The sequence below is a fragment of the Silene latifolia genome, chromosome 4 (genome assembly GCF_048544455.1).
Source record: "Silene latifolia isolate original U9 population chromosome 4, ASM4854445v1, whole genome shotgun sequence".
NCBI lineage: Eukaryota > Viridiplantae > Streptophyta > Magnoliopsida > Caryophyllales > Caryophyllaceae > Silene > Silene latifolia.
In genome coordinates, this window is record NC_133529.1 from 98,565,626 (window position 1) to 98,589,052 (window position 23,427).

General features: G+C 37.9%; 1 long non-coding RNA gene and 1 other non-coding gene across 2 annotated transcripts; both read right to left on the reverse strand.

Annotated features, from left to right (window-relative positions):
* Window positions 1-2,613: 2,613 nt before the first annotated feature.
* On the reverse strand, window positions 2,614-2,720 carry LOC141654054 (small nucleolar RNA R71). Its single transcript, XR_012547634.1, has one exon. It is a non-coding gene; the product is annotated as a small nucleolar RNA R71 (small nucleolar RNA).
* Window positions 2,721-20,758: 18,038 nt separating this feature from the next.
* LOC141652345 (uncharacterized) lies at window positions 20,759-22,786 on the reverse strand. The gene is made up of 3 exons (XR_012547159.1): window positions 22,675-22,786; window positions 21,454-21,522; window positions 20,759-20,998 (listed from the first exon to the last, which is right to left on the reverse strand). It is a non-coding gene; the product is annotated as an uncharacterized LOC141652345 (long non-coding RNA).
* Between the last annotated feature and the right edge of the window lie 641 nt (window positions 22,787-23,427).

The following is a 23,427-nucleotide window of genomic DNA, read 5'->3' on the forward strand; positions in this document are numbered from 1 at the left end:
TCATTTATGAAATAGTCAGATTACGTTTCATTTATTAGTGTAATTATGATACTTGGTAGCGTCTTGTCACAATTTAAGTATTGGCGACAATCTCTGTGTTATTAAGACAATTAGTGGAACGTCGATAAGATAAGGAAATTGCTGTTTCATTTCAGTAATTTATGTTGTTTCATGAACTTGAAACCTGTTCTTTATGTTATTTAATGATTTAGTGCTTGTTGTTTTGTATTCATTACAAGAGACTCCGTCTAATGGAGGGTAGTTTTATTCATATCAATGATGCATATTTCATCTAGTGGGTTTTGTTTAATTAAGTACGGTAACATCCGTTTTAATGCACCTAAATTATTGATGCGTGTCCTAAATATGATGTTTTACATCCCATTTTACACGCATTTCAGAGCCCATATGTGTAGTTTATGCTACTATTCTCCCTATTTCCGTCTACTTTCGTGTTTTTGTATATTATTGCGAGTAAATGTGAAGAACCAGTGAAATCGAGCCGAATCCGTCCCTAAGTACCTTGCATTGCATTTGACGTGAAGTATTTACTCGAGAAACGAACTTGGTGCGCATTTCAAGGCCTGAAAGACAAGTTTATTAAGAATTTAGAAGCGGACTACCAGCTACAGTGGTCGATCGACTGGTGCCTATGGTCGATCGACAGATCACGACTTACGTAAGCTCTCGTTGATGCGAGTCCATCGATCGACCGGTCCCAGTGGTCGACCGACCAAACCGTTAATTCTGACGTGAATTAATAGAACGGGAATTCCTAAGCCCATTGTGTTTTAGGTTTGAGAATAAAGTTACGTGATATTTCTATATAACGTAACCGGCTCATTCAGATACAGGCATTCAGTTTTGAAGGATTCATCAAGTCTTTTATCATCAGTTTTAGGGATTGAATAATTAGGGTTCAATATTGCGTTTTGCGTTATTATTCACATTCATTCAATACAATTTGTTTTCGTTCGTACTCTCGGATTCTTCTTCCTGCTTTCTACTGGTAATTTTGGTTCCCTTATTCAGTTTACTTTATTCGTTCATAGATTAGAAATTGCTAGTTAGATTTCCCAAAACCATATTATTGTTTTATGTTAGTTATTCATTTAGTTAATTTAAATATGAATTCGTTTGCTCTATTAGTAAATCTTATCGTTGCTATCATCAATATCATGAGTAGCTAAATCCCATGTGCTAAGATGTAGGGAATCTGTAGGTTGGACGGCTTCAATTCAGGCGACCTGTTTCGGGCTCTGGTCGATCGACTGGGTTAGTCGGTTGATCGACTGGAGCCGTGTTAGATTAGCTACGTTTTAATTAATTAAATTGCTATATTTGACGAATCGAGTGCACGCGACTAGTTGAATGTTTAGGAATTGACCGACCCGTTAAGATCGAAAGATAGGGAAGGGAGATAGCCTACCTAATTAAGACGACTAAATTAATAAGATCGAGATATAAGTTAATTTAGATTTTGAGTTTCATTAATTAAGAACGAAAGTTGGTATTAGTGAGATTAGGGACCCGTAGCTCAGGCCGAAAGGTTGCTACCTGTTAAAAAATGGTTTGAGAGGACTTTTTATTTTCCCGTCTAACATGTTTAAGACAGTTTACCTAGAATTGCCGCCGTCGAAACTACAGTGAACCGACCGTCTTAGCAACTTTTTAATATTTGGTTTCATCTATTCCTTTAGTTTACTTCTAATTTCATTACCCATCAGTTAATAGATTATTCAATTCAAACCCCCTCACAATTGTTACTTTAGACTAAAATTAAGACAACTATTAATTGCATCGCCTCTCTGTGGTTCGACCCTGACTGCCACTAGCTATAGTAGTAGTTTGGATTTATAAATTTATCTTTGGTACTCTACGACGGTATCAAATTTTGGCGCCGTTGCCGGGCAGGCAATTGTTTAAAATTATTAGTTGTTTTATTTTTAGTCTTTCTCTTAGTTTAAGGGACATCTGTTCCTTAAACTATTCTCATATTCTACTTGTAGTTTCTTCTTATGCGCAGGTCACAGGGTGGTGAATTACTACCGTTCAATCCTGAGATTGAGAAGACTTTGCGTGAGTTGAGACGATCATCTAGAGTATTGCCGGCCGAGGAAGAGCTGAGTACTCTGTCTAGTTACTACGAGAACGAGTACATTTGAGGAGGATCCACCTTCGTCACCTATTTCTACTTCTTCAAAGAGAGACCGTCACATCTCTAGACATGGTGAAGAAGCAAGTATAGCCTTGATCACTCCGAGCCGACAAAGTGAGAATCTCTATAAGGGATTCGCATTACCGAGGGACGGAAAGGAAATTCGAGCCAAAACCGTCTTATATTAACTTGGTTGAGAGAAACCAATTTGGGGAGCCGCAAATGAAGATGCGGCAAAACATATGGAGACATTCATTGACTATCTCGTTGTTCCATACCCCCACCAAAGCAGTGTGACCCAGGACCAGGTGAAGGAGACGATGTTCATATTCTCGCTTCGTGATGCCGCAAGGGAATGGTACCGAGATCTGGATCGAGCTGCTAACGGGATCACTGATTGGAATTCGCTAGCCCTAGCATTCTACAAGAAATATTTCTCTGCCTCGAAGACCAATGCCATTAGAGCTCAGATCACGAGCTTTAAACAGGGTCCTGATGAGAATTTTCATGAGGCATGGGTCCGTTTCAAGAAGCTGGTGCGAACTATTCCGCACCATGGGTTCGAGCAATGGAGCCTATGCAATCAGTTTTATAACGGGCTTTATGACGATCGAGGGCTATCCCGGATCGGCTAATGGCGATTCCAGGAGAATGTTGGAGAAACTAAGGGGTGGAAAATCATTGATGATATGGCCACCCATAAAGCTGAGCATGGAAATTCCAGGGGAAATCAAAGGAGAGCCGCTGAATCTCCTTCTGTAGCTGCATTAGAAGCTCTCACGGCCAGATTTGATAAGTACCAGTTGGGAGGAGCTTCAAAAGGAGAGATCTATCATGTGAATGCTGTGTCAGACGGTCCTTTCGTCTGCAAGAGATGTGGAGGAGAAGGACATGTTGCAGACCACTGCAGCAGTCCCTATGAGGCTTGTGCTGCTTTTCAACATTATAGGCAGACAAACACTTATTTTGAGCCGAATGTCCATCCGAACTTGAGGTGGAGTAGCCAAAATGTCCAAAATCCGACTCCACCTCCACAAAGAGCGAGAACTATGTGCCCCCTCATAAGCAAAGCAGCAGCCCATACCAAAAGCCTCCGTATGTCCCTCAGCAGCAGCAACAGCAGCAGTCACATGGCTCCGATTTTGCCGAGTTGAAAAATTTGTTGCTGAAAGAGTCTCAAGCTAGAGAGGTCGGGATAAAAATGTTGGAGAGTCAAATCGCTCAACTGGCAAGCAAGAGTGCAACAAGAGCTCCGGGGCATTTGCCGTCGCAGCCGGATCAAAAAGAGACCCTTAATGCAATTACTTTGAGGAGTGGGTCTACCCTTGATGGGCCCGCTATGGTCGAAGATGTCACTGCAAAAGATGAGGCGGAACCAAGTAAGAAGAAGGCAAGAATGTGAGTAGCAAGAAAAAGACGATCGGCAGGGTATATCGATCGATCGACATACCCGGTCGATCGACCAGTTCGCGAAATAGCACAGCTTCTGGTCCTGTAGAAGTCAGTCGATCGACTGACATACATGGTCGATCGACTGAAAACGCTGCTGATAGTGAATCTTTTCGTCCTCCAATGCCAGACAACTTGAGGGACCACTTGTTTCGGGGTACGACGACTCCGAAAATATTGAGGCAAGACCCAAATGCTGATGGGTCTGTTCCGATTCCAAAGTATGACCCAATGACGATTAATGACTCATTCTTGAGACGGTCTGAAGAAGGTTCGAGCTTCAACAAGGAGAAGGTAGTGGATTTTCAGCCTAAATCCACTGACGCCGGTATGAGAGACTTAGAGGAGAGGGCCAAGTTGCTTCTTACAGCCCCCTATCCAGAGAGATTAGTGCCGACAAAGGAACAGGTATCATTTAACAAATTTGAAAATGTTATTCGTAGCTTAAATGTGCAAGTTCCTTTCTTAGAATTAGTTAACCAGGTGCCTGCTTACATGAAATTTATGAAGCAACTTTTGTCTAAAAAGAAGTCACTTGGTACTGTGTAATCTGTCGCACTAACTGAGGAGTCATGTTCCTATTTGACCCATACTGCACCTCATAAGCTAGAAGACCCAGGTAGTTTTTCAGTCCCATGTAATATTGGCACCTTCTCAATTGAGAAGGCATTGTGTGACCTAGGAGCCAGTATTAGTGTCATGCCTTTGAGTCTAGCTAGGAAGTTGAAATTGACTAAGTTTGCAATCACCAACATGACAGTATAGATGGCTGATCGTTCTGCGGTCCAGCCTATAGGAGTCTTAGAGGACATTCTTGTGCAAATAGGAAAGTTTTTTTTCCCTGTTGACTTCGTTGTGTTAGATATGCCCGAGGATGCTCACATTCCTATCATTTTGGGTAGGCCATTTCTAAACACTGCTGGTGCAGTTATAGATGTTGGCTCAGGGACATTAACTTTTAAGGTAGGGAAACATTCCATTGTCTTTGCCCAGACAGCTAAGAAGAAAGACCCCATGTGGCCAGTAACTTGTAATGTGGTTTCTGAAAAGAAATCCTATTTTGTGCTTTCTGATATGCCTACCTCTATGCCTATTTCTGCTGTAACACCTCCGCCCCAGATTGGGAGCAAATTGGAGGAAGCTCCTTCTGTTTTGACTATTGTAGGAGCTGGTTTGGGGAAGGATGAGCCGCATGTTGCTCCAGTTGTGAAGGAGCCAATCGTTCAAAGAGGCGGTTTAGGATGTCTTAGCTATGACACTGATGAGGAGCCTGATGAGGAGCCAGTCAAAGTGACGGAGTCCGATTTGGATTTTGATGAGCCAGACGAGGTCATTGATTGGGAAGATATCAGAGGTGTTGATCCGTTGAGTTCTGCGGATATTGGAGTGGCCACGAGCCCCGCTGAGGAGATGAGTTCTGTAGAGGCTACTTCTTGTAGCCAGAAGCCGAGCAAGTGGGCCATTCCGTGGCCATTCTTGATCAACTATTAGTTGGTTTACTTTTCTAAAAAGACACTTTATTGCTTTCGTTATACTTTCTTTTTATTGCTTTTGTGTGCGCAAGACTTCGCTTTTAATAAGTTTTGCTTAGGATTTAAATACTTTAGACTTTACATTTGGGTTTTGCGCAATTTTGGGCGCTTTATTATGTGTAATTGCAGGTTTATAGACCTTATTAGCTCAATTTATTGAGCTAATTCGAAGAAATCAGAAACTTACAGCAGGTTACTCAGTCGATCGACTGGCCATCTTGGTCGATCGACTGAGCCGCGAGACCAAGGAGCTTCTGTTCATGTCATCCTGGTCGATCGACTGGATGCTATGGTCGATCGACCATGCCCGCTGATGTACCTGTTTTTCGATCACTCCTCTGCTGTGTTTGGTCAATTTGCGGAATTGAGGGAGTCTTTTCTCCACTTTATTCTCCGATTCATTTCCGTTTTCTTCCGTTTTTTAATTTTTGCAAATAATTACCGCTTCAACATTGCTTTTTCGGAATTATGCGTGGTTTTGTTTGTCTTTTCAGGTACTTATTGGTAGCACTGCTGGCTACTGAAACCTTCTAGCTCACGCTGGTTTGGGGAGGTTTCCTTTTGCTGCGCTTAAAGTCTTGTGAGTTTCCGAGTTCCACTTCATGTCCTTTTTATTAATTTTCTCGCAAAATCCCATTTACTTTGCTATTTCCATTATATGATTTTGCACAATGGGGACATTGTGTGATTTGGGTTGGGGAAGGATTTTGTTCGCATTCACATGTTTTATTACATTTCTGTTTCACGTCTATTGCATTTCAGTTTGCATTGTTTACTTCATTTCCTATTTATATTGAAAAATCCAAAAAAATTGAAAAATTTCAAAAAATATATCACGTTTATTTTAGCATATAGGTTGAGTCGGAACGGTAGTATTTCAAGGATGACATTGCATTTTCAGCTGTTTATTGCCTAAGCCTTGCTAATTGACATGTTATTAGTAGAATCATTTGCATAGTCTACGAGTTTTCGTTACATTTCTTGCTGAACTTGAGACTTGACTTAGAATTATGGCAAACTACTTATATTCTGAGTTTTAGAGCCTATAACTGGTGTCATTCATGACCAGTTTATCTAGGATTGTGAGTAGTTACTCCTTATGAGACATGTTACATATATTTGCATAAATATGAACTTAATCTGCTTAATACTTGTATGCATTCGGTTCGTGGTTAGTTGACACATGTGGAAGAGGTCACCCCTTATTCATTTCTCCCATAAGCTTCACACTGCCAGAAATAGCCTTTTTGTCCCGTTAACTACATCCTACACTTAGCCTGCCCTTGTTAAGCTAGTAGTTTATGTTCTTGGGATTGTTACTTTGTTTTTGGTAGCTAATGCTCATTTTGAGATGATGTTGGGAAGAAAAACAAAAAGAAAAGACAAAAAACAAGTTCGATCTATGGTCGGTCGACTGGATGATGTGGTCGATCGACTGAAGCCGAGAAAAGGAAAGAATCAAAATCGCATAATTCAAAGTCTTTAATAAATGGCGATTTTTGCTCCCATGCTGTATTTGTATCTTATGGAGAGTTGACTAATTATGGAGATTGTGAGATTTGTGCTTACTATTAGCACCGTTTCGATTGAAATCTTGAGCAAGAAGTTGGATGTTGTTATAATTTGGTTCCCTTAGTTACTAGCTTGGCTTTTAACTCTGTTTTTATCCAAATTTATTTTAGCCTCTTCTTACCCATACCTCACATATCCATATTTACCTCGGCATGTGTCATGGTCATTTGTTTGGCTGGAATGCATATGTACGGTTGAAGAGATTATTTTCATAATAGATTGCAGGCATGTTTTTATAGGTCGTAGTTAGGTGAGAGTCATTACATTTACTTCTTTCTATCTTACATATATTCACCTGTGCTATATTGTGATTTGAGCGACCCGTGAGAGTCCATAATGATAAATCTCTATAGTTGACGGTTCAGCAGTTTTTTTTGACGACTTCATAACTCGTTTGCATGATTCATATTGCTAAATGATTGTTAGTTGTTGCATTTAATTGGTTTAGGCTATTCGGTTTGCATTTCGCTCTGAGATTGAACTCGTTCCATTAGGTTTTAGGACCGAGTCTTGTTCTTGCTTGGGGACAAGTAAGGGTTTGGTTTGGGGAAGTTTGATGCGTGTCCTAAATATGATGTTTTACACCCCATTTTACACGCATTTCAGAGCCCATATGTGTAGTTTATGCTACTATTCTCCCTATTTCCGTCTACTTTCGTGTTTTTGTATATTATTGCAGAAATGTGAAGAACCCAGCAGAAATCGAGCCGAATCCGTCCCTAAGTACCTTGCATTGCATTTGACGTGAAGTATTTACTCGAGAAACGAACTTGGTGCGCATTTCAAGGCCTGAAAGACAAGTTTATTAAGAATTTAGAAGCGGACTACCAGCTACAGTGGTCGATCGACTGGTGCCTATGGTCGATCGACCAGATCACGACTTACAGAAGCTACTGTTCAGTGCAGTCCAGTCGATCGACCGGTCCCAGTGGTCGACCGACCAAACCGTTAATTCTGACGTGAATTAATAGAACGGGAATTCCTAAGCCCATTGTGTTTTAGGTTTGAGAATAAAGTTACGTGATATTTCTATATAACGTAACCGACTCATTCGAGAGGCATTCGATTTTGAAGGATTCATCAAGTCTTTTATCATCAGTTTTAGGGAATGAATAATTAGGGTTCAATATTGCGTTTTGCGTTATTATTCACATTCATTCAATACAATTTATTTTCGTTCGTACTCTCGGATTCTTCTTCCTGCTTTCTACTGGTAATTTTGGTTTCCTTATTCAGTTTACTTTATTCGTTCATAGATTAGAAATTGCTAGTTAGATTTCCCAAAACCATATTATTGTTTTATGTTCGTTATTCATTTAGTTAATTTAAATATAAATTCGTTTGCTCTATTAGTAAATCTTATCGTTGCTATCATCAATATCATGAGTAGCTAAATCCCATGTGCTAAGATGTAGGGAATCTGTAGGTTAGACGGCTTCAATTCAGCGACTGTTTGGCTCTGGTCGATCGACTGGGTTAGTCGGTCGATCGACTGGAGCCGTGTTAGATTAGCTACGTTTTAATTAATTAAATTGCTATATTTGACGAATCGAGTGCATGCGACTAGTTGAATGTTTAGGAATTGACCGACCCGTTAAGATCGAAAGATAGGGAAGGGAGATAGCCTACCTAATTAAGAAGACTAAATTAATAAGATCGAGATATAAGTTAATTTAGATTTTGAGTTTCATTAATCAAGAACGAAAGTTGGTATTAGTGAGATTAGGGACCCGTAGCTCAGGCCGAAAGGTTGCTACCTGTTAAAAAATGGACCGAGAGGACTTTTTATTTTCTCGTCTAACATGTTTAAAACAGTTTACCTAGAATTGCCGCCGTCGAAACTACAGTGAACCGACCGTCTTAGCAACTTTTTAATATTTGGTTTCATCTATTCCTTTAGTTTACTTCTAATTTCATTACCCATCAGTTAATAGACTATTCAATTCAAACCCCCTCACAATTGTTACTTTAGACTAAAATTAAGACAACTATTAATTGCATCGCCTCTCTGTGGTTCGACCCTGACTGCCACTAGCTATAGTAGTAGTTTGGATTTATAAATTTTTCTTTGGTACTCTACGACGGTATCAATTATACTGCTTGGTTTGCGGTTGATGGCAGTTTCAGTTGTTACTGATATTGCTGATGTTGATTTGTCGTTTTGACCACTAAGGAAATGCTTAAATAAAAGGTGGATATGCTTAAATCTTCACCGGATAAATGCAAATTTTGATTTGGTCGCACTACTTGTTAAATGCATAGAAGTATGAAATTTTTCATTATGCAGTAATGCATGCACTACGTGTATTGTGGGAGATGGATTTTGATATTCTTGTCTTTTGTTTTATTTTCATGAGTGAAATTGTGCGACAATTTCATGTTCATTCTATGGAAAGGGTGTGGCAGTCATTGCTAAATTTTCATCGACATGATACATGGGTACGTGAGATTGAGCGGTATATACGGATGCTCGTATGACTCAACAACATAATGTATTGTTTCGAGTGGTGTCAAGTTCCGGTTGTATGGTAATTTGAGATACTCTCGGTCGGTTTCAGGAGTTTGAGACTCACCCATAAAAAAGGACATAGTCTATGTTAAGTTTCGTGGTGTAGATGCTTAACCTTGAGAATGAGTAAAATATGTATGCTCTCTTAAATTTAATACATGGAATATGAGTAAGAAATATATATGGGTTGATATATATATGGTTAAATTGTAAACTGTTATAGGGCGGTATTAACTATTAAGAGCCAATATATGGTATCTTGGATAGGCTAGTTTATTCAAGGAGGAATTTCAAAGTCACCCATGTAGATTTATAAATATTATAATTATGTTATTTCTCACATTGAATATATGTGACATGAACATACATGTCTAGAATAATGTTCATTGTTTTGTATGATTGTTTTACATGCCAATGTCTTATATAAAGCATTATAAGTTTTTTTTTAATTAATTTTACCATATAATCTCGGGAATGATGGTTTGTGATAATCATGGGAAGATTATAAAGTCATGGTGGTATAGCTATGTAAGAGGTAAAACAACATCGTTGATTGTATAACTGTTGACAAGTCCGGTTATGGAGTTGTCATATGTTGTAGGATTAATAACAAGTCGATCGTTGGCGTAAATCAAAGATAATTTACCTTGTAAAAGGTGATTATGTCATCGTGTTCTTTGATGAAGGACGACATGGGGAGGTAATATGATCCTTGGTATTAGGATCAAGGTGAGAGTATGATTATTATTCTTCGGTTAATACTCCCAGTAGGTCGAGTATGACGTTTAAATTTAAAAAGATAAAAACCGAGTCATATCTCGAGTAGTAGCACATGGTTTTGTATTGCTATGCTGTTCATCAGAAATTGAGTAAAAATACTAGTAATAGTATGTAGTACTCATGTTTGGCAAACTTTATATAAGTGTGAAAATATAAAAATTAGCGATTTATGGTTTGTCCTATGCCGGTTTTCTTCGGTTTTAGAAGAATGGTTGTGTGCAAATTGTATTACCTTGTAGATGGTTATTTTCTACAAATGATAGTGTATTATTTCTTGGAAAATATATCATTAATATATGGGTTTCCGAGAAACAAATTTTGCATTACAAAGTCGACAATGAGGTAGAAATTCGTAGTGTTGGCTAAAGAAATTGATCTACGAGTATTGTCATTTATAAATGAGACCAAGTTCACCTATATTTTGATAGGGATATTACTTTGACTATGTGTATAGCTAGTCAAGTAAATTATGGTGACGGCCGCATCAAAACGTTATTAAAACGTGGTATATATAATCTATTAAAATAGGATGATATTGGTTGTTTTATGAGATCTCATTTTTAGTTGATCACTTTGCATAAAGGATCAATTTGGGACTTGTTTATAAAGTCGATTGACGGGATGAGACTAAAACTCGTTAAGATGCTTGGCGATAGGATACCCAATTCCCCTCTAATACAATGTTAGAGGCTGAATTCAATGTGGAAGGCCTATTGTTAAGAGATTGAAGCACACAATCATTTATATCCCGAGGTGTGTGCTTAGACTTGCATGTTGTAAGGTTGATCTTTTGAAAAAGTGTGTTTGCAAGGACACGATGAAAAGAATCAACCTATATGAACATGAAGTACAGCCGCTTCAAAGGAGTATGAGTTTGACTCCTGAAATGTTCATGAATAGATATGGGACACTAGGCTTGTAATTAAGTGTCGGTTTATGTAATTTTTAGAAATAAATTAATTTATGTGTGAGTTATCTTCATGTATTCAAATGGGTAGCAAGGGTTCAATGCTTAGTCACACCCTGATACTCGAATATTTGGAATGTGTAATTTCACTAAGTGAAAATTCAATCTTCGTGACATTTTCATTTATGCATAAATTGGTATGTTTGTTAGCTAATTTAAAATCTTGAATTACGCTTAAATGGGGGAGAAATGTTGGTGATTTAAGAGTAATTACCAGTTCATTTGGCGTACTTAAGATCGGTTCACTGATGGATAATTTCTAAATAATATAATACGAGTTCGGGAAGTATGGAGTGTACGCTCGTATAATTATTTACGGGATTGCGGTATAGTTTTCGGTTCGAATAACTATGAAGGGGGTCTCGCTACTCGGATTTTTAATTAATTGTAACCGGAATTTCTGAAGAGTTGTAACTCTTCAGAAATACATCTCCCTATACCCTGCTTTGTCATTATAAATAGACAAAGAGATGAGAAGAAAAAGTTACAGTAAAAACATAATCTTCTACTTGCATCAAAGAACGTATAACATTCAACACAAAATATTTCTATATTACGTCTCTGATTTTTTTGCCAAAAATCAGAGGGCACCGTCTTATCTCAGTAGAAAGTTCGATTATACCCAGGCACTGTTAAGGGTCGAATTATTCTATTAGGAAAGCGGGGTCGATTCGGTGCGGTGTTATTATTGTCAATTCCTTATTCGTACATATACTCAATCTCTAACACAAATTGTAATATTTTTTGTTACATTAACGGCCAAAATTTTTCTAAAGTTTACGTCCAAAAAGTAAATGTTACCATTGATTTGGATTTGAGGTGATACCTTAACTGATAAGCATGGCATATTATTTGTCGAATTATCTTTACCATGAAGTTGTACAACTACCCACTTGTGTCAATTTGTCAAAGTGTCAGACCTGTATATGACACGCCTCCATTTAAAACGAGTTAATTATAATCCGATAACAATTACTCCGTAACAACCTTTGCTCTTCGAATTGTGGGCACTATTGGGTAGAGGAAGAAGACAAACAAATAAGAGTAGCACATTTCACTTTTATTTCTTTTCAAAAAAAACCTTGGTAAAACCAAATCTTCAAATTCTCCAATTTTATGATTTTGTAACGTTGGTCGGTTTATCTCAAAAACTCTTGGTCCCTCGTTATCTTTGATGCTAGAAAATCGTCAATCGAAGTCGAACCCATGATATTGTGGTCACCAATGGGCTAACATCTAATAATAATATTATCAAAGTTGGAATAACTTTTAGGTCCAATTTATCATTTGGACGTAATATACAAATAATTGGACCACAATCATAATCATAATCATGATCATCATAATAGTTTGTCATTTTGGGGCAAACATAATTACATAGAGCTCACACGACTGTGGTCCATTTGTCTATATTCATCATTGTAGAGAATTGTCTTAATCATACAACCGTCAAGTAAGTTGTTTGCCTTACGTGTTGGTCCATCTAAACCCTGTCCCAAACTGGCTTTCTCACACAAAAACAACCCATTCTCGTTGGGCTCTATATCAATTGTTCAATTTTAAGACAGTGGCGTATCTAGGATCTTAACATAGGGGATGCGAAAAGTTAACACGATTGCAACGATGATGACTAAAATTTAAACACCAAAAAATAGCGAGGTTAAAGTAAAACACTTAATTAAAATAAAACTTAATCCAAATAAGTTCAAGTAGATATAAGCAAATAAAATAAAATTCGTAAATAACAATCTATAACACAAACACAAAAAAAAGGAAAACTTGAACAATACATTGCTCTTAAATAGTCTTAAAGAGAGACGTTTATGGTTAATTTGTGTTTGATAAAAGTGCAAAAAATTCCCATCGTGAGAATCGAACCTGTGAATCCTAGAATAAAATGTAAACAGCAAACCACCACAACACTAAAGATTTTCTGACAACTTATGAAACAAACATATACATATTTCAGAAGGAGGGGGGAGAGGGAGGGATGCAAGTGCATCCACCGCACCCTTTTGGCTACGCCATTGTTTTAAGATACTCACGGGTGGAGCTAAAATTTACAGTTAGGGGACGAAAAATTTTAACAAAGGAGAACGAGTAATGCCACAAACTTAAGTCGCAAAAATGTTCGAAAATTAACTAAAATTTTCGAAGTTTTCAACTTTCAGCAGGGACAAGTGCTTCGAAAATTAACTAAAATTTTCGACGTTTTTTAACTTTTAGCTGGGATGAGTGTTTCGAAAATTTTCGAAGTCGCTCTCGAGACTGCACTTTCCATCTCAATTATTTTTATAAAAATAAGGAAATAATGTTATTGATCTTTTGAAAATCGGATGTGAGCACATCTAACACTAGTAGCCAAGCATCTTCCATGATAAAATCAGGTAATGAAGTTATTAACACGTAGTATATACAAACTTTGATGTAAAGAGATTTATTTTAAAACCAACTAATTCAAGTGAATTACGCCTCTATTAATGATAATGACTCGAGGCAACGACTTTACCTAATAACTTACAAAAATTCTTAAAAGAGGCGGTTCTCATTAATGTTAGTGAGAGAGCTCTCTCTCGTAAGATTTAATTATTATATTTATTTCAATGTTATCTTTTTCTTTTTAGTTAATTTTTGATTTATTTATTGATTATCTCTCATGAGAGACGGTCTCTTAGGAGACCTATTGAGTTACTTAATTAGTTTACCCGAGTGCGACACACACTAAACGGATATTTGTCACAATAACTTAATTAGTCTTGTCAAGTATTGGATTTTCCATGATAGAATAATTGACACTTGAAAAGCAACAATTATATATGGCTCTTATCAACTCCATCATTAAGGTAATAAGAGAGTTTTAATTGGAAGACAAGTAGGATAACATTTTGGATTATGCTAACTTTATAAATTTGACTTTTCTACCTAATTAGTTTGAGATGCTATCATTGTAAGTAAAAATAACATAACAATGACATGTTTTGGTTGATGATGTTAGGTTACAATGTAGACATTACGCAATATCGTTGAGCCAATAAACAAAACATGGATAACACAACATGATGTTGATCAATTGATCAAAGTTAGGTCCAAATAGAATTAAGTAAGGATCATGTCTATCCTTTTTTTACTTTTTATCCCATCAATCATATAACATGATAGTACAAGCCTTTGAGGAAAGGATGGCGATACGGCGCCACCCGATGGCGCTGAATCTCGGCGCCACCTTAATTAAAAAATAAAAAAATAAAAAAATATACACTATATTTCCAATTTGCGCCAACTCCTTAGGGGTAGAAATGTAAAGCTTAAATAAGATCTTATTTCCAGCAAAATCATTGATACATTAATAAAAGTTTCTATGTAGTATGACTAGTATCTAATTTCATCACATTATTGTATGACTCTACATGATTAACATGAATAGTTTAATAATGGAGGAAAACGAAAAAAAATGATATTTTCCATGACAAAGAAAGTAAGAAACTACTGAAAAAAAGTTTCATTGAAGGATGTAAATCAAGATTTGCAGGACATTATGATAATGACATCGAATTAACCTAGCATTCTAGCAATCAAGTTTGTCCATCATCGATGTTATATGTTCTATAAAGATTTTCGTCATTCGCTATGTGAATAAATTCCTAGCATGTTAATACTGAGTTTTACAAAGTTATCGACTTATCGTATTTTAGTGCACCAAAAGAAAAGTTATCGTATTTGGAAGTTTGGAATTACCATACAAAAACTATTAATTCATTTGAGTCGATTCGAATTTGTGGTAACTTCAAATCAAATTATAGTACAGGGAACTGATTCGTATTCCGAATCAGAGTAACACTTCGTCCGCTCAGTTTCTTTTCTTTTTGCTATTAATTTTCTACTAATTCTCAACGGCAGTAGCAATTAACTACAGTATAAAGCATCATTTCAATGGCGTAAACAAGGCACCTACGTTTGAACGTTTCAAAGCTATTCACAAAATCACAATGTTGTTGGAGAAAATCAGGGAATAATATGAGTACAATTCCTAAATTACCCTTTTATAAATACATAGTTTCACATTCGAAATTTGGTGAAGGGAAATAAAATGCTAACTAATTTACCAAAATACCCCGGGTGCTACTGAAACTCAGTACCACCGGGTGGCGCCATCTCATTTTCCTTGAGGAAAAGATAGGCCAATTATATGTAGCCAATGTGAACTAACCTAAAACGTAGTTTTCGGAATCCTTTGTGTTAAATCGTGAAAGCAGGTTTAGGTCGCATTCATATAAGTTCAAGAATATTTCATCCTAAAATCAACTAGTGATGTGAAAGATAACTCCTTAGGCTATGTTTTTATCAGCCGAAAAGAGCCGAGTTGAGCTGAGCTGAACTGAATTAAATGGAGCTAAATTACTAAATTCAGCCGAAGCAAGAATTAATTTCAGCTGAATTGAGTTGAATTAAACTGAATTGAACTAAAATTCAGCCAAAAAGAACATGACTTAGTTTATACAGTAATTAAAGAGTAATTAAAGTCACTCCTTATTTGTCAATATTACTACCTGTAGATACCCGGTATTTGCTGAGACTCCAACAAACACCCGATGATTATCGGACTACAACATGTTTTGGAATCGCGGCGTTTGATCGACAGTTTGTGTACAACTTTACGTCGGAAAACTTAAAACGATTTCGAAAATAAAACATTTCAAAACATTTCAAAAATACCTGGAGTGTTTAATGCACGGCGACGGGGTCGCAATGACACTAACTAGAGTCAAAACCGACACCGGACCAAAAACCGACTCGAAAATTTAAATCCCGACTCCAACAACGAGTCAAACCGAGTCAACCACCAAAAACAAAGCTTTTCAAACCTTCGACCTTAAGTTTTCCCGGATTCATGTTGGTCAAGTACCAAACATGTGACAACAAAACCTAGGATAAAACAAATCATGATTGCGTTTGTTGTGAAAGTGACAACACAGCTCGAAGACCCGCGACGTGGCTCGCGCCTCTTTGAGCAGCCCAGGTGGCCACGTCGCTCAAAACTCACACAACCACTCATTCTCCTATAAATACCCCTCAAATGCCACCCATTTGAGACTTCACGAGTGTCCGCCCCCTCTTTTCTCCCTTAAAATTCTCGACTCGACTTCTTAAGTCACAATCCGACGCGTATTTACGACCTACCGATCGTAAATACAAGCCTTACACATTGTTTGGTACCGTCATCGTGCATTAAATCACTTGACCGACCACTCCGACCACTACACCATCCTAAACATTAAAACACTCTTTTTACTTACCAAAACGGTTTTAAACCGAGTTTTTTCCGATCAAACGAGTTATTACACTTACGTCGGTCACTCGCCATAACCAAACATGTAAGTATGAGGGTGTAAAAATCCTCTTTTATTATGTCTTCATTTGTTTCATGACTACAACATGCTAAAACATGCATAACATGAACCAAAATATGGAATAAACGAGCCAAAACTGATTTTTGGTATGAGGCAGAAGCCCCTTAGGTCGCCAACTAACCCGCGTCTAAATGGGGTACTCAGACCAGAGATCAACCATGTTTGTTCTCGTCATTTCCCTTAATCCTTTTTTCATATTTGTAATCGGTTTTTTTTACCATTTCAAGTATTTTCAAACCATTGTCATTTTATTTCACATGTTTTAACCATAAAGCATTTTTTACCCTTGGTTCCTCATACCATGACGGTTAAATCCGTGTTTCGGTGATAATATTTGGTTAATGACATTTAAAAGGTATTTTAAAGCCTTTTATTTCATTTCTTTACATTTTCAAACAAACATATTAGTCACCAACACGAAGTCATCCTTGGTTCTACATACCATGCCGGATTTTAACCCGGGTACGATGATGAGTATCGACTAATAACATTCAAATGGACTTAAAACAATTAGTCCATAATCATTTTCAAAACTATTCATGTCAAGTTTGTCAAATCGAACCCGACACCGAATATTATCAAAATAATGATGATTATTCGAGTCAAGTTCTTCAAATCAACAAATGCGGTCTAAAACGACCCCTTCAAACCAAACCGGGTACAAATACCCATTTTCAACACGTTTTATAACGTTTTCTAAAAGGTCAGAACACGGCACATGAACCGTGGGCTAACCCGCACCTAAACAGGCTCTCCATTTCTCATTTTCAAAACCAGAGGGAGGCCCCTTACACCGCCGGCTGGCTCGCGCCTCATATAGCCGTCTGGTACAGGGCCTGTTTCCTTCGGCAAAGATTAGTCTAGGACGATCCCGACTCCGGTTAACCCGGATATAGGACGGATCAGATGACTATTTGATTATCCAAAACCACATTTACAAAATGCCTTACTAAGACAAATGGATCATGTTATGCACCCTAAACCTAATACGGTAAATGGATGTTTAATTTCCGTCTTGCATGCAAATAAATCATTAATCCAACTCGACATCTTATACTTGATACTTGGATTAAATCAACCGACTTAGAAAGCTCTCACATGTTAGGTTTAAATTATTGGATGCGCATTCATGCATTTAAACCGTTTTATCAACTTTTACATTCAACCAACCAAGATCGATCAGTAGAGGCCGCTAACGCGGGCGGGATTGGGTGTCTGATTAAAGGGCTTCCCAATACGTACCTTCACCTCTTACTCAGAAACTTTGGATAGTGGACGACCTTATCCAGGGCGTACGAGAGTCATTCTAGAGATAGGATGCTAAAGAGGGACGATTTCCTTATCTTTAGTACCTATGTCAAACGCTGTTTTGTGCTTCGATTTGACCGAGGTATAAAGTGGAATTCGAACGGGTTCCAGGCATCCCACAAATGCTTGGTGGCGACTCCGAACATCTCTAATCGTTTCGAGACCCTTACCGAGACGAAACCGACCGATCTAAAACGATCCGGTCGAAAGCATTTTTACGCCGCCGAGCGTGGCTTTCAAAAAGACCGCTATACGTCCACAGATTGGCCTGGCGTGTAGGTGGCTATGTCCACACTACCGTACACCATAACCAATGAGAATAAAAAATCTATTTTTCTATTTCATTTTGATTACGTTTCTTATTTATAGAGGGTATTGTCTATTACAACTTTTTTATTTGTCAGAGAATATCATGAGTAGGTGACACGATACACTAGACGTAACCTAGAATTTCTCAGTGTCAATAGGCATAGATGGATATATTACTCCGTATGAAATAAGCAGAATATATCATCTACTAATTTAATCTTATATCTTCGATCATCTTCTTTAAAAATAAAATATTGTTTGTGTGGAAACAAACAAAGTACCTCTAGATATCCTGGAAGTTGTAGTTACCCTTCTACACTTTGTGACCCATCCTTTGATACAAGGGTTTGCTGAGCCACGGGTGTAGATGCGTAATCTAAAAAAACAACGCTAAATTACTTATACTCCCTCCAATCATCTATATTCTTCCCTATTTCCTAAAACAGATTATTCAGGTTTTCTTTCCCTTTCTATTTTTGAGAACTTTTTACTCTTATTTTATTCATCCCTCTCTCTTATCATCAAACCCCACCCAACTCTTTTACTCCTATTTTATTCTTTACTTAAATATTTGTGGCTCATAATTCATTATTTAACTTCTAATTATTCATCACTCTCTTCTATTACCAAACCTCACCCAACTCTTTTACTCTTATGTTATTCCTAATTACTATTAACCCTCTTCAATCCCTCAACCCCACATATGTTCTTTATCAATATAATACTCCCTCCCTTAATCCTTGTACCCACTATAACAACCTGACCCGCCGCCATCGTAACACAACCCCAATAAGATGGGATGCGCACCTTTGGGCCTATTATTTATCCTCACTTAAGCCCAAAAGAACAAGGCGTTGTTATTAAGTGGTGGTGTGGAATCCTTTATAAACATATCACAAGCTCCATATTTTTCCGTTGTGGGACAAATTTTCTCATCTTGGGGTGTTACACCCACTTCAAAGGGGAAGAATATAGAGAATTGGAGGGAGTATAATTTAGCACTCAGGGATGAATTATATGGATCTAAAACATAGACACATAAATCCTCAACGATACTTACATATAAAAAAAGACCCAATAACACAACATCAACTAGATTCTTCACAAGGGTACTTGTGGATGCTAAATTTCAAACTAATTAGGGATAGTTTGCATATTACCTTCATGATCGGATGGGCTCTCCATGCTAAGTCTAAAGATAATCTAATCTAATCTAAAACTAAGAATCTACGATGTAAGGATAAACTAAGTTGAGGTTGTTGTTTGAGTTGTGTGTGTCGTTTGCTTGGACAAATGCCTCCTTTATATAGGCGATATCCGGCTCCTTGTAAGTTGTAACTACTCCTTCTAAGTTGTAACTACTCCTTAGTAGGGAGGCGGTTGAATAACAGCCGAGTCTTCCTGAAATTTCATCCAGGCACTTGATAGCATCCCCTAGCCCAGCGTTTGTCTTCTTCGACATTTGTTCATCTTCTAAATGGATCAGGAAAACTAGACCCAATTAGTTATTATTCTTTAATAAATAGGTCCACGTACCCTTAAAATAATAAATTTAATGCTGTAAAGAATTGAATGTAATTGCTTGAATAATTATTATTAACAAATGCAATGTATATATACAACAAGAGCTTGAGGCCTAAGCAAGCTATCAAAAGATACAGCTAATGAGAAAGGAAATACAATAATATATGGCTATAAACTGGGATACAAAATATTGACAAAATATTAACATATGTGAACAAATATTATGAAGAAGATTTGATTTCCTTAACACACTCCCGCAAGATGGACGGTCCAGGGACAAGGCCAATCTTGGAAAAAAGTGAGTGAAACCGAGTACGAGGAAGAGACTTAGTAAGCGCGTCAGCCAATTGATCATCACCGGAGATATGCTGAACTCGTAAGGTACCTTGTTGTACCCATTCACGAACGAAATGAAACGCCAAGGCGAGGTGCTTCATTCGAGAGTGAAAAACGGGATTTGCAGAGTAATACGTGGCACTAAGACTATCACAAAATATAACCGGAGTTGGAATAGAAGAAACCCGTAGCTCATGAAGAAGAGATTGAACCCAAGAGATTTCAGACGTGGTTTCAGCAATGGCACGAAATTCAGCCTCCGTAGAAGAGCGAGACAAGGCTCGTTGCTTTTTAGGGGACCAGGAAACAAGATTCCGACCAAGGTACACTAAATAACCCGTAGTAAAGATGTATTCATTCTTATCACCGCCCAAATCGGCATCACAGAAGGCATGTAAATGCATTGGACTTGAACGATGAAGACGGAGACCAACAGAAATGGTGCCTTTTAAATAACGTAGCAACCGTTTTAAGGCAGCCCAGTGAAAAGTACGAGGAGCTTGCATAAACTGTGCTAATTTGTTGACAGAAAAAGAGATATCAGGACGAGTAAGTTACAAATATTGCAAGCTTCCGACTATGGCACGATAATCCGTGGAATTGGGAATAAGCAAACCAACATTTTTCATTAGAGAAGTATCAGACGACATAGGAGAGGGAGACGGCTTAGCATCGAGCATCTTGTGACACTCAAGAAAATCATAAATATACTTTTGTTGTGATAGAAAAAGACCAGTAGAAGTAGGGAAGACCTCTACATCAAGAAAGTATGATAGTGGACCAAGATCCTTAAGAGAGAAACGAGACGAAATATCAGTAATAAACCGAGATACACTATGTAACACCCCCATTTATCCAAGAGCCTATACTAGGACTTCTCAGATAACTGAGATTGTCACCATCTTGGACTAGCCAAGGTAGTAGATACTCAAAGAGAAAGAAATGCATAAATGTAAATATAACTGGATAAGTGTCTTATTACAATTTTAACCAACCAAATCCAAAAAGAAATAAAGTATGACACAGCGGAAATAAAATGATAACTAAGTGGTGGACTTCTATAAGTGAGCTAAGGCTAGGTCGGTCATTCCATGCTCTCGTGCCCATCCCAGCTCCTATCTGATCTGTCTCACTGACCTGTCAAATCTGCTCCCCAAATATGGATCATCACATGTGTTCAAAGTATACACGGTCAATCTCGCGGTTGAGTAGGATAATAATCAACATAAAATGCAAATAAGAATGAGATATGCAAATGCCATGATCTAACAACTGAGCTCATCATCCCGAAACTCCCACCCCGCCATTCCCTACGCCGAGGTATAACCAGCATAACAGTTGAGGACACCAGAGACAGGTCTGCAGAACCAGCCTGGACCTTAAACCAGGATAAACCTGATGACACCAGAGACAAGCTTGCAATCGCAGCGTCAGCCTGGGCCTTTAACAAAATCCAAAATGATATCTGTAATGCATATGCCATGATTATGAATGCACAATCTTAATAACGTCACAGTCCACGTAATAAACCAATCCAATGATCAACTGACATGGCATACGATTAATATAATTACTGAACACCAAAAGATTAAGTATCCTACCTCGTAGTAAACAAGTCTTGGCACAGAAATCAACTATCGGTCAGAAGTACTCCACCACAAACCCGTCTCCTAAAACAATAATATTCTCTATTAACTCTTGCTAATAAACCATTAATTATTTAGAATTACATTACCAATTATCGAATATTGATTTAATCTATTCACCGTATTATCGATTATATAAAATTCTTTGCCTTTATTTATTGAAGGGAAATATAATTACTAGTTACAAAACTCAATTATATTATCAATTACATTCCTTTAAATATTAAAATAATTATGGTTTTCTATAAAGTAAATTATAAAATTTAATTCCTTTATTCATCAAATTCCATTTATTATTATTACTAGCTAATTTTATCAATATACATACGAATTAACCTTAAGCGATAGTATATACATGAGATCGTCATAAAAACGCAAACCTCCAAACATCCTGCCCGTTTTTCCCAGCCAAACCCGACACTATACACGGCCAACCTACACCCTGCCCAGCCACGGTCAGGTGCTTGCATCACGGGGAACCTCACCTGACCACCTCCTTTCCATCGTCCCACTGCCACCGTCACAACTACCACCCTCAACAAACCCTTTTTGCACAGCCTGCCCAACACCAACCAGCAACCCGCATACACTCCCATAATCTGACACCACCTTAAACAGGCCCTACACCACCTCTGGCCACCACCGTGATCGCCACTGATCCCCGGCGTTTCCAGAGGTGGTCCTTCTCGCCGTCAACCACCAGCAACCTCACCAAACACCACCACGAACACTCATTACGGTAAACTTCCATACCTCCCCTATTTTTATAAAACAAAACCAAACAGCCACCGTGGTGGCACTATTTGCCACCACCGTCCACCCAAAGACTACCACCCAGTACGACATCACCCCAGAAAACCAACCCAACCAAGCCAAGCCAGACCAGACACGAAATAACGGGTGTAACACACAGTATGCCATCTCCATTCCTTACCCGCAACAACCATAACCACCAATATAGCCACCCCAACCAGCCCATATCCGGTTATTACAAATGGGTCACACAAAAATAAAATGGGTCATCATCAGATTTTATCATACGAATCAGAAATGGTTATCAAAACGAAATGCGAAATGGTAAACGAATTATCGCTACGGATATTCAAATATACGATCATTAACTCTACGGTTATCGAATGGAAAAACGAAAGGATAAAAGCGATATCGTGACCTTACCTCAACCGGGAAAACGAAATGTTAAGACTGAAAACTGAAATGTCGAGTGCCCCCAAAGCCCTAGCTATTGCCTTCCCAAACCGTGCAAAATGCCGTGTGTTTTCTTTTGTGTTTTTGTGTGAGCGTGAAAGTTGATTAGTAAGTAGGTTTATTTATTTATAAGGAAATGTGAGAGTGGTGAGTGTGTTAGGGTTTCCACGGTCCAATTAAATGGGCTCACATCCCGAGGTCAAACAGCCATACTCGGCCCAAGCTCAAATCGTGTCATAAGGTTAAAAATCGATTATAAATTATGTATCTTATTATTATCGGTTTTATACAATTTACGATTAATTATTCGAATTACCGCTTTATGTAACCTTTTAAGCCACTAAAGGACGGGGTATTACACACTATTAATACATGGACTAGTGACGACAATATCATCAACATAAACCAATAAATAGACAGGACGGGGAGAGGAGAGAATAAATAAATAGGGATCCGACAATTTGTAACACCCCCATACACCAAGGTGCCTTACCACGGACCACCCCAATGTATGAAGGTGCTACCATCTAGGTTGCCCGAGGTAGTAGATCAAATAAATAATAGTAGAACATATATTAATTAGCTTTACACTTTACATCGTAGAACAACGTCACTAGGATACAACATAAACAACTACAAGGACTATAAGGTGGGAGTGACGAAGACATCTACTTCGGTAGCATGATGACTCGATCCCCTTCCAAGCCCCGTAAGCATCACGAC